Here is a 12,612-nt window from a genome sequence, read left to right on the forward strand (position 1 = left end):
TACTGATCTTTTTACTGTATCCATAGTTTTGCCTTCTCTAGAATGTCATATGGTTGAAATCATACAGTGCATACCCTTTGGACTGGCGTCTTTCACTTAGTAATATGCATTTATGTTTCTACCATGTCTTTTTATGACCTGATAGCTTATTTTTGTTTAGCATTGAATAATAGTTCATTGTATGACTGTACTAGAGGTTGTTCACTCACCTATTGGAGTATATCTTGATTGCTTCAGAAATTTTGTTAAATTTTTTGTGAACGTTCATGAGGGAGTTTTCTTTTTTGTAATATCACTATTTGGTTCAGGGTAATGCTAGCACTATAGAATGAGTTGTGTTGTATTTTTCCTCTTTATATTTGGGGGGAGAGGTTGTGTAAAATTATATTATGTCTTCCTAAAATGTTTGATAGAATTCACCAGCATAGCTGTCTGGGCTTGGAGTTTTCTCAACTTTATTTTCTTTTTTAGATATAGGGTGATTTGAGTTATCTATTTCTTCTTGATTGAGCTTTGGTAATTTTTATTTTTCAAGGAATGTGTCCGTTTAATCTAAGTTGTCATGGTTAGTTACATAAAGCTCACATTATTATCTTGCCATTCTTTTAATATCTCTAGAATGTATAAAAATGTCACATTGGGCCAGGCACAGTGGCTCATGTCTGTAATTCCAGTACTTTGGGAGGCCGAGGGGGGGTGTATCATCTGAGGTCAGGAGTTCAAAACCAGCCTGGCCAATATGGTGAGACCCCCTCATCTCTACTAAAAATGCAAACGTTAACTGGGCTTGGTGGTAGGCACCTGTGATCCCAGCTACACAGGAGGCTGAGGCAGGATAATCTCTTGAACCTGGGGGGTGGAGGTTGCAGTGAGCTGAGATTGTGCCACTGCACTCTAGCCTGGGTAACAGAACGAGACTGTATCTCCAAAAAAAAAAAAAAAAAAAAAAAAAAAAAAAAAAAAAAAGTCACTTTACTTATTTCTGAAATTAGTAATTTGTTCCTTTTTTATTATCAGCCTGGCTAGATCGAGGTTTATCACTTTCATTGACCTCCTCAAAGTGTTTGGTTTTATTGATTTTCCCTATTCTGTTTTATTGGTTTTATCTTCGATGTCATTGTCTGTTTGGCCTGCTATCACCCATAGACTGGATAGCTCATAAACAACAGAAACTGATATCTTATATTCCTGGAGGATGTAAAGTCCAAGATCAAGGTGCCAGAAAATTGAATGTCTGGTGAAGGATTAATTCCTGGTTCCTAGGTTCCCGTTTTTCCCCTGTGTGCTTCATATGACAGAAGGGGTCAGTGGGCTCTCTATGGTCTCAGATAAGGGCACTAATCCCATTCATGAGGGCTTGTAATCCATGAGCTAATTGCCTCCACAAAGCTGCAGTTCCTAATAACATCACTTCTGTGATTAAGTTTCAGCATATGAGTTTTGGGAGGACACAAATGTTCAGACCATCGCAGATGTTTATTATATTATTTCCTCTGCTTCTTTTGGGTTTAATTTGCTCTCTCTCTCTCTCTCTCTCTTTTTTTTTTTGTAGTTTGTTCTGTTTTACTTTCTTAAGATAGAAGTCAGGGCCATTGATTTGAGAGTCTTTCCAGTATGGACATTCAGCGCCAACTTTTTAAGTACATTGTAGCTATAGTCCACAAATTCTGATATGTACTATTTTCATTTTTATTCACTTCAAAATATTTTCTAGTTTCCCTTTGCATTATGTCTTTGACCTAGGGTTATTTAGATGTATGTTACTTTGTTTCTAAATTTTTGAGTATTTTGATGAGATATTTTGTTAGTGATTTTAATTTGATTCCTTTATGGTCAGGGATCATACTTTCTATGACTTAAATCCTTTGACTTAATTCTTTTATGAAGATTTATTGTATAGCCTAGAATATGGTCTGTTTTACTAAGTGTTCCAAGGGTAGTTGAGAAGCATTGTGTTCTTCAAGTCTACTCTCATCTTGCTGATTTTCTGCCTCCTTGTTCTATCACATATTGAGTAAGCGATATTGAAATCTCAGACTATACCTGTGAATTTGTCAATTTGTTCTACCAGTTTTTTCCTCATGTATTTCAAAGCTGTTATGTTACTAGGTACTTAAACATTTAGGGTTATATGTTCTTGATTAATTGAACATTATCATGAAATGATGTTGTTTATAGCTAGTAATATTTTTTTGCTGTGAAACCTACTTTGGAATTAATGTAATCATTCCTGCTTAGCTTTCTTTTGTCAACTGTGTGGTCTATATTTTTCATCCTTTTAATTTGCATCTTTACAGTTAAAGTGTGTTTCTTATAGGTAGCATGGAGTAGGATCTTGCTTTTTATACAATTTGACAATCTGTCTTTTAGGTTTTTAGGCCAGTTTTATTTATAATGTGATTATTGATATATTAATAGTTAAGTTTATCTGTCATGCTGTTTGATTTTCATTAGTTCCAGCTGTTTTTTGTTCCCTTCTTTTCCTGCTTTCTTTTCAATTAGTTATGTAATTTTTATGATATAGTTTTATCTCTCTTTTTGGCTCATTGGCCATAACTCTTCTTTTGCTGTGGTAGTGGTTGCATTACAATTTGTACTGTATGATTTTAACTTATCACAGTTCACCTTCAGGCAGTATTATTTAATATCATATATGGCATAAGAAAATTAGAGTAGTATACTTTCATTTTCTCTCTCCCAGCCAGATTCTTCCTGGATTTGTGGGATTATAGTTTTTATTAAGTTTAGAAAGTTTCTGGCCACTTTATGTTTTTGTTTTTCTCTCTTCCTCCCTCTTTGGGGACTTATATATCATTGCTTAAAATTTTCTCATGGTTCTCTGATGTCTCAAATTTATGAATCTTCTTTTTTGTGATATCTAGTCTGTATTTACTTCCACCCAGTGTTGTTTTCAGTCCTAACTTTTTTTTTTTTTTTTTTTTTGAGACCAAGTCTTGCTGTGTCACCCACGCTGGAAGTGCAGTGGCTTGATCACCACTCATGACAACCTTCACCTCCCGGGTTCAAGCCATTCTCTTGCCTCAGCCTCCTGAGTAGCTGGGATTATAGGTGCCTGTTACGATGCCCACCTAATTTCTTTGCATTTTTCGTAGAGATGGGGTTTCACCATGTTGGCCAGGCTGGTCTCGAACTCCTGATCTTAAATGATCTGCCTGCCTCGGCCTCCCAAAGCGCTGGGATTACAGGCATGAGTCACTGTACCTGGCCCAGTCCTAACATTTTAATTTTAATTTCAACTAGTACAATTTGCTTTCAAAAAATACCTTCCATACCTCTACTTGAGATTTATTTGAGGACACAGTTGACTTACTTATAAACAACTTGATCTTTCTGGTCTTGCTTTATGATTTTTTCTAACTTTCCACTCTTGAGGCAAGGTGTTTTTGGTAACTCTATTCTTTGCCCTGTGAAGTTTTTCCAGTGTCAGTCATAGGAATGAACACTCTTCCTGGTATATTATGTGAGCAACAGGCACTGTTTCTTTTAATTTTTTAAGGATTTTTTTCTCTCTGGTCTCGAGTAGTTTCCTAGCACACATGTACTGTTCATTACTCTGTTAAATAAATACCCTAGAGGATATTTTTGCAGATCTTCTTTGTTCTTCTCCTGTACTGCTCTCTTCTTTCCCGTGTTTTGTTTTGTGATTTCTGTCTGCCTTGGTGTTTTTTTGAGACTCTCGGCTTCATTGTTCCAACTCAGGGAATCTGGTGGACTCTACCTCAGTTTAATTTTCTCCTGTTGTCATGGCCTGGAAACTGTCAAGTCAGTTTGCTGGGGTGTTTGTAAATCTTACTTCATTTGTTTCCTGTCTTCCAGGGATCATCATCTTCATTACCTGCAGTCCATGTTATTGAAAATCATTGTATTATGTATTTGGTCTTTTTTGTTTTTGTTTTAGGCAAGAAGGTAAATCAGTATCTGCCACTCCATTGTGGCCAGAAGCAGACTGCAGCAGAGCTTCAGCACATGCCATAGACTAGCGAGAATGCTTTTCTACTCCCTTTACTTAACTGCTTCCTTCTCACCCTTCATTACTCAGTGTAGCCATCTCTTCCCCAGGGAAATCTTCCTCAGCCCAGTATAGATCAAATTCTATGTTATCATAGAACTGTTTTCTTGTAGCATCTATCTGAATTTGCAATTTCACTTTTATAGTATTTGTTCTTCACTACACCTAAAGCTAAACAAGAACAGAGTTACTGTTTGTTTTATCTGCAGAGCTCAGTAGAATGTCTTCCACATGGTGTGAACTCAGTGCATGTTTGTTTGGTGTATGGATGGGTGAATGTTAAAATGCACAGGACTTTATATCCAAAAAGTACTCGTATATTTTACTTCCACCTTGTTTCCCCCGATGCAGGTTCTACTAGCCTATCAAAAATCCAGGATGCAGTTCTTTCAGATGAACATTTATTAGAACTTAAAAATAATCAACATGAACAACTTACAGTAGAAATTGAAAAAATGGAAAATATGATTCATGTACTACAAAAGAAGCTGTCTGAAACAAAATAAACACAATTACAGTTAGAGCATGAAAAAGATGAATGGGAGCAAGAACTCTCCGCTTTGAGGTATGACATTCTAGTTTTAAAGAATATTTTAACTATTTAAGCTAAAGATACATGTGAGAATTATTGTGATTGCTGACTTTCTGGGCTTTAATGGGAGAAAACGTCTTGGTCTTGTGGAGTATGAAAATCTTAGAAATAATATAACAAATTCTTAACTGTGATTCTTATAATTAATTGCGTATTCTTTTAAATCGTCATTTCAATGGCTATATAGAAGTCTGCCATATAGAAATCTCTTCATTGAACAAATTGAATTTGGGGTTTTAAATTCTTTTGTATTAGAATTAATGCCGCAAGGAACATCTTTCAGTATTACTATTATTGTTATCATTAGACACTTATTAGACACTATTATTAGACATTATTACTAGACAGGGTTTTGCTCCATCACTGAGGCTAGAGTGCAGTAGTGCAATCATAGCTCATTGCAGCTTTGAACTTTTGAGCTCAACAGATCCTCTCGCCTCAATTTCCTAAGTAGCTAGGACTATAGGCACATACCCCCCATGCCTGGCTAACTTTTTAAATTTTTCATTGAGACAAGGTCTCACTATTTTCCCAGAATGACCTGCAACTACTGACCTCCAACAATCCTTCTGCCTGAGCCTCCCAAAGCATTGGAATTACAGGTGTGAGCCATCACACACAGCCCAGAACATCTTTTATATAAATAATTTTCTACATTTCTAATTATTTACTTTGAATAAATCTTTAATATAATATAGAATATTTTGGTTAAAATACAGAAAGTTTAAAAAAAGGCCTTGGATCAATATTTCTAAATTGTCCTCAAGAATATTTGTATTTAAGGCATGCTGGGCTTATTACCTAGGTGATGGGTTGGTAGGTGCAGCAAACTACCATGGCACATGTTTACCTATGAAACAAATCTGCATATTCTGCACATGTACTCTGGAAATTAAAATTTAAAAAAGAATATTTGTATTAATTTACAGTTCAACTAACAGAGCATGAAGTGGCCATTTGTCTCAACCAGAATACTTCTTTAAAACTTTATACAGTTTTATTCTTTTTTTCTCCCGGTTTAAATTTATTTATTTATATTTCAGTAGCTGTAGGGGTACAAGTGGTATTTGGTTACATGGATGAGTTGTATAGTGGTGAAGTCTGGATTTTAGTGTACCCATCACCAATAGGTAGTTTTTATTGCTCATCTTTCTTCTACCGTTTCTTCTTCTGAGTCTCCAATGTCATTATATCACTCTGTCTACCTTTACATACCCATAGCACAGCTCCCACTTATAAATGAGAAAGAACGTGTGGTATTTGTTGTTCTATTCCTGAGTTACTTCACTGAGAATAATGGCCTCTAGCTCCATCCAGTTTGCTGCAAAAAACATTATTTCATTCTTCTTTATGGCTGAGTAGTATTGTAGTATTCTGTGGTATGTTTGTGTATATGTGTGTATACACACACACACACACACACACATACACATGACATTTTCTTTATTCCACTCACCAGTTAATGGACACTGGTTGATTACATATCTTTGCATATTGTGAATTGTGCTGCAGTAAACATATGTATGCAGGTGTCTTTTTGATTTAATGATCTCTTTTGGGATACCCAGAAATGAGAATGCTGGATAGAATGGTAGAATCTACTTTTAGTTCTTTGAGAAATCGCCATAGTGTTTTCCATATATTTTGTACTAATTTGCATTCCTACCAGCAGTGTATAACTCTTCTCTTTTTGCCACATCCACACCACTATCTATTGTTTTTTGATTTTTAATAATGGCCATTCTGGCTACAGTGAGATGATATCTTATTATTGTTTTATTTTACATTTCCCTGATAAGTGATATTTAGCATCTTTTTATATGCTTGTTCACTATTCATACATCTTTTTTTTATTATTATTATACTTTAAGTTCTAGGGTACATGTGCATAACGTGCAGGTTTGTTACATATGTATACTTGTGCCATGTTGGTGTGCTGCACCCATCAACTCGTCAGCACCCAACAACTCGTCATTTACATCAGGTATAACTCCCAATGCAATCCCTCCCCCCTCCCCCTCCCCATGATAGGCCCCGGTGTGTGATGTCTCCCTTCCGGAGTCCAAGTGATCTCATTGTTCAGTTCCCACCTATGAGTGAGAACATGCGGTGTTTGGTTTTCTGTTCTTGTGATAGTTTGCTGAGAATGATGGTTTCCAGCTGCATCCATGTCCCTACAAAGGACACAAACTCATCCTTTTTTATGGCTGCATAGTATTCCATGGTGTATATGCGCCACATTTTCTTAATCCAGTCTGTCACTGATGGACATTTGGGTTGATTCCAAGTCTTTGCTATTGTGAATAGTGCCGCAATGAACATACGTGTGCATGTGTCTTTATAGCAGCATGATTTATTATCCTTTGGGTATATACCCAGTAATAGGATGGCTGGGTCATATGGTACATCTAGTTCTAGATCCTTGAGGAATCATCATACTGTTTTCCATAATGGTTGAACTAGTTTACAATCCCACCAACAGTGTAAAAGTGTTCCTATTTCTCCACATCCTCTCCAGCACCTGTTGTTTCCTGACTTTTTAATGATTGCCGTTCTAACTGGTGTGAGACCGTATCTCATTGTGGTTTTGATTTGCATTTCTCTGATGGCCAGTGATGATGAGCATTTTTTCATGTGTCTGTTGGCTGTATGAATGTCTTCTTTTGAGAAAGGTCTGTTCATATCCTTTGCCCACTTTTTGATGGGGTTGTTTGTTTTTTTCTTGTAAATTTGTTTGAGTTCTTTGTAGGTTCTGGATATTAGCCCTTTGTCAGATGAGTAGATTGCAAAAATTTTCTCCCATTCTGTAGGTTGCCTGTTCACTCTGATGGTAGTTTCTTTTGCTGTGCAGAAGCTCTTTAGTTTAATGAGATCCCATTTGTCAATTTTGGCTTTTGCTGCCGTTGCTTTTGGTGTTTTAGACATGAAGTCTTTGCCCATGCCTATGTCCTGAATGGTACTACCTAGGTTTTCATCTAGGATTTTTTATGGTATTAGGTCTAACATTTAAGTCTCTAATCCATCTTGAATTAATTTTCGTATAAGGAGTAAGGAAAGGATCCAGTTTCAGCTTTCTACTTATGGCTAGCCAATTTTCCCAGCACCATTTATTAAATAGGGAATCCTTTCCCCATTTCTTGTTTCTCTCAGGTTTGTCAAAGATCAGATGGCTGTAGATGTGTGGTATTATTTCTGAGGACTCTGTTGTGTTCCATTGGTCTATATCTCTGTTTTGGTACCAGTACCATGCTGTTTTGGTTACTGTAGCCTTGTAGTAGAGTTTGAAGTCAGGTAGCGTGATGCCTCCAGCTTTGTTCTTTTGACTTAGGATTGTCTTGGAGATGCGGGCTCTTTTTTGGTTCCATATGAACTTTAAAGCAGTTTTTTCCAATTCTGTGAAGAAACTCATTGGTAGCTTGATGGGGATGGCATTGAATCTATAAATTACCTTGGGCAGTATGGCCATTTTCACGATATTGATTCTTCCTATCCATGAGCATGGTATGTTCTTCCATTTGTTTGTGTCCTCTTTTATTTCACTGAGCAGTGGTTTGTAGTTCTCCTTGAAGAGGTCCTTTACATCCCTTGTAAGTTGGATTCCTAGGTATTTGATTCTCTTTGAAGCAACTGTGAATGGAAGTTCATTCATGATTTGGCTCTCTGTTTGTCTGTTACTGGTGTATAAGAATGCTTGTGATTTTTGCACATTAATTTTGTATCCTGAGACTTTGCTGAAGTTGCTAATCAGCTTAAGGAGATTTTGGGCTGAGACAATGGAGTTTTCTAAATATACAATCATGTCATCTGCAAACAGGGACCATTTGACTTCTTCTTTTCCTAACTGAATACCCTTGATTTCTTTCTCTTGCCTGATTGCCCTAGCCAGAACTTCCAACACTATGTTGAATAGGAGTGGTGAGAGAGGGCATCCCTGTCTTGTGCCAGTTTTCAAAGGGAATTTTTCCAGTTTTTGCCCATTCAGTATGATATTGGCTGTGGGTTTGTCATAAATAGCTCTTATTATTTTGAGGTACGATACATCAATACCAAATTTATTGAGCGTTTTTAGCATGAAGGGCTGTTGAATTTTGTCAAAAGCCTTTTCTGCATCTATTGAGATGATCATGTGGTTCTTGTCTTTGGTTCTGTTTATATGCTGGATTATGTTTATTGATTTGCGAATGTTGAACCAGCCTTGCATCCCAGGGATGAAGCCCACTTGATCATGGTGGATAAGCTTTTTGATGTGTTGCTGAATCCGGTTTGCCAGTATTTTATTGAGGATTTTTGCATTGATGTTCATCAGGGATATTGGTCTAAAATTCTCTTTTTTTGTGGTGTCTCTGCCGGGCTTTGGTATCAGGATGATGTTGGCGTCATAAAATGAGTTAGGGAGGATTCGCTCTTTTTCTATTTATTGGAATAGTTTCAGAAGGAATGGTACCAGCTCCTCCTTGTAGCTCTGGTAGAATTCAGCTGTGAATCCATCTGGCCCTGGACTTTTTTTGGTTGGTAGGCTATTAATTATTGCCTCAATTTCAGAGCCTGCTATTGGTCTATTCAGGGATTCAACTTCTTCCTGGTTTAGTCTTGGAAGAGTGTAAGTGTCCAGGAACTTATCCATTTCTTCTAGATTTTCTAGTTTATTTGCGTAGAGGTGTTTATAGTATTCTCTGATGGTAGTTTGTATTTCTGTGGGGTCGGTGGTGATATCTCCTTTATCATTTTTTATTGCGTCTATTTGATTCTTCTCTCTTTTCTTCTTTATTAGTCTTGCTAGCAGTCTGTCAATTTTGTTGATCTTTTCAAAAAACCAACTCCTGGATTCATTTATTTTTTGGAGGGTTTTTTGTATCTCTATCTCCTTCAGTTCTGCTCTGATCTTAGTTATTTCTTGCCTTCTGCTAGCTTTCGAATGTGTTTGCTCTTGCTTCTCTAGTTCTTTTAATTGTGATGTTAGAGTGTCAATTTTAGATCTTTCCTGCTTTCTCTTGTGGGCATTTAGTGCTATAAATTTCCCTCTACACACTGCTTTAAATGTGTCCCAGAGATTCTGGTATGTTGTATCTTTGTTCTCATTGGTTTCAAAGAACATCTTTATTTCTGCCTTCATTTCGTGATGTACCCAGTAGTCATTCAGGAGCAGGTTGTTCAGTTTCCATGTAGTTGAGCGGTTTTGATTGAGTTTCTTAGTCCTTAGTTCTAGTTTGATTGCACTGTGGTCTGAGAGACAGTTTGTTATAATTTCTGTTCTTGTACATTTGCTGAGGAGTGCTTTACTTCCAATTATGTGGTCAATTTTGGAATAAGTGCGATGTTGTGGTGAGAAGAATGTATATTCTGTTGATTTGGGGTGGAGAGTTCTATAGATGTCTATTAGGTCTGCTTGCTGCAGAGATGAGTTCAATTCCTGGATATCCTTGTTAACTTTCTGTCTCGGCGATCTGTCTAATGTTGACAGTGGAGTGTTGAAGTCTCCCATTATTATTGTATGGGAGTGTAAGTCTCTTGGTAAGTCTCTAAGGACTTGCTTTATGAATCTGGGTGCTCCTGTATTGGGTGCATATATATTTAGGATAGTTAGCTCTTCCTGTTGAATTGATCCCTTTACCATTATGTAATGGCCTTCTTTGTCTCTTTTGATCTTTGATGGTTTAAAGTCTGTTTTATCAGAGACTAGTATTGCAACCCCTGCTTTCTTTTGTTCTCCATTTGCTTGGTAAATCTTCCTCCATCCCTTTATTTTGAGCGTATGTATGTCTCTGCATGTGAGATGGGTCTCCTGAATACAGCAGACTGATGGGTCTTGACTCTTATCCAGTTTGCCAGTGTATGTCTTTTAATTGGAGCATTTAGTCCATTTACATTGAAGGTTAATATTGTTATGTGTGAACTTGATCCTGCCATTATGATATTAACTGGTTATTTTGCTCGTTAGTTGATGCAGTTTCTTCCTAGCCTCGATGGTCTTTACATTTTGGCATGTTTTTGCAATGGCTGGTACCGGTTGTTCCTTTCCATGTTGAGTGCTTCCTTCAGGGTCTCTTGTAAGGCAGGCCTGGTGGTGACAAAATCTCTAAGCATTTGCTTATCTGTAAAGGATTTTATTTCTCCTTCACTTATGAAACTTAGTTTGGCTGGATATGAAATTCTGGGTTTAAAATTCTTTTCTTTAAGAATGTTGAATATTGGCCCCCACTCTCTTCTGGCTTGTAGAGTTTCTGCCGAGAGATCTGCTGTTAGTCTGATGGGCTTCCCTTTGTGGGTAACCCAACCTTTCTCTCTGGCTGCCCTTAAGATTTTTTCCTTCATTTCAACTTTGGTGAATCTGGCAATTATATGTCTTGGAGTTGCTCTTCTCGAGGAGTATCTTTGTGGCGTTCTCTGTATTTCCTGCATTTGAATGTTGGCCTGCCCTACTAGGTTGGGGAAGTTCTCCTGGATGATATCCTGAAGAGTGTTTTTCAACTTTGTTCCATTTTCCTCCTCACTTTCAGGCACCCCAATCAGACGTAGATTTGGTCTTTTTACATAATCCCATACTTCTTGCAGGCTTTGTTCATTTCTTTTTCCTCTTTTTTCTTTTGGTTTCTCTTCTCGCTTCATTTCGTTCATTTGATCCTCAATCGCTGATACTCTTTCTTCCAGTTGATTGAGTCGGTTACTGAAGCTTGTGCATTTGTCACGTATTTCTCGTGTCATGGTTTTCATCTCTTTCATTTCGTTTATGACCTTCTCTGCATTAATTACTCTAGCCATCAATTCTTCCACTTTTTTTTTCAAGATTTTTAGTTTCTTTGCGCTGGGTACGTAATTCCTCCTTTAGCTCTCAGAAGTTTGTTGGACTGAAGCCTTCTTCTCTCATCTCTTCAAAGTCATTCTCCGTCAAGCTTTGATCCGTTGCTGGTGATGAGCTGCACTCCTTTGCTGGGGGAGATGCGCTCTTATTTTTTGAATTTCCAGCTTTTCTGCACTGCTTTTTCCCCATCTTTGTGGTTTTATCTGCCTCCGGTCTTTGATGATGGTGATGTACTGATGGGGTTTTGGTGTAGGTGTCCTTCCTGTTTGATAGTTTTCCTTCTAACAGTCAGGACCCTCCGCTGTAGGTCTGTTGGAGATTGCTTGAGGTCCACTCCAGACCCTGTTTGCCTGGGTGTCAGCAGCAGAGGCTCAGTTGAAAATGCAGAAATCACCGGTATTCTGTGTCGCTCGCGCTGGGAGTTGGAGACTGGAGCTGTTCCTATTCGGTCATCTTGCTCCGCCCCCTCTACATCTTTTGAGAAATGTCTATTCATGTCATGTGCGCACTTTTTAATGGAATTATTTGTATTTTTCCTGTTGATTTGTTCGAATTTCTTGTAGATTATGGATATTTGTCCTTTGTTAGATTCATAATTTGCAAATATTTTTCCTGTTCTGTAGGTTGTTGGTTTACTCTGATGGATTATTTCTTTTGCTGTGCTGAAGCTTTTTTGTTTAATTAGGCCATATTTATTTATTTATTTATTTTAATTTTTGTTGCATTTGCTTTTAGGTTCTTCATCATAAATTCTTTGCCTAGGCCAGTGTTTTCAGGTCTTAAGTTTAGGCCCTTAATCCATCTTGAATTAATTTTTGTATATGGTTAGAGATAGAGATCTAGTTTCATTCTTCTACATGTGGCTATCTTTTTCTCCCAGCACCATTTATTAAATAATGTGTACTTTCTCCAGTGTATGTTGTTGTATCTTGTCTCAAAGATCATTTGTTTGTAAGTGGCTTTATTTCTGGCTTGTCTATTCTGTTCCATTGATCTATGTATCTACTTTTATACTAGTACTATGCTGTTTTTGTTACTGCAGCCTTAGAGTATAATTTGAAGTAAGATAATGTGATGCCAACATATTTGTTCCTTTTGCTTGATATGTCTATTGCTATTCAGGCTCTTTTGTGGTTCTACATAAATGTCAGCATTTTTAAATAATTCTATGAAGAATGACATTGGTATTTT

The 12,612-nt window shown here is 37.2% G+C and overlaps 1 long non-coding RNA gene across 1 annotated transcript in view; it reads left to right on the top strand.

Moving 5' to 3' along the window:
• Nucleotides 1–12,612, top strand: part of LOC105496912 (uncharacterized) — a 107,184-nt gene that overhangs the window by 8,840 nt on the left and 85,732 nt on the right. Inside the window, exon 3 of the long non-coding RNA XR_011606532.1 lies at nt 4,382–4,595. This is a non-coding gene — a long non-coding RNA (uncharacterized lncRNA). The remainder of the gene's footprint in view (nt 1–4,381; nt 4,596–12,612) is intronic.

The sequence above is a fragment of the Macaca nemestrina genome, chromosome 8 (genome assembly GCF_043159975.1).
Source record: "Macaca nemestrina isolate mMacNem1 chromosome 8, mMacNem.hap1, whole genome shotgun sequence".
NCBI classification, from domain to species: Eukaryota; Metazoa; Chordata; class Mammalia; order Primates; family Cercopithecidae; genus Macaca; species Macaca nemestrina.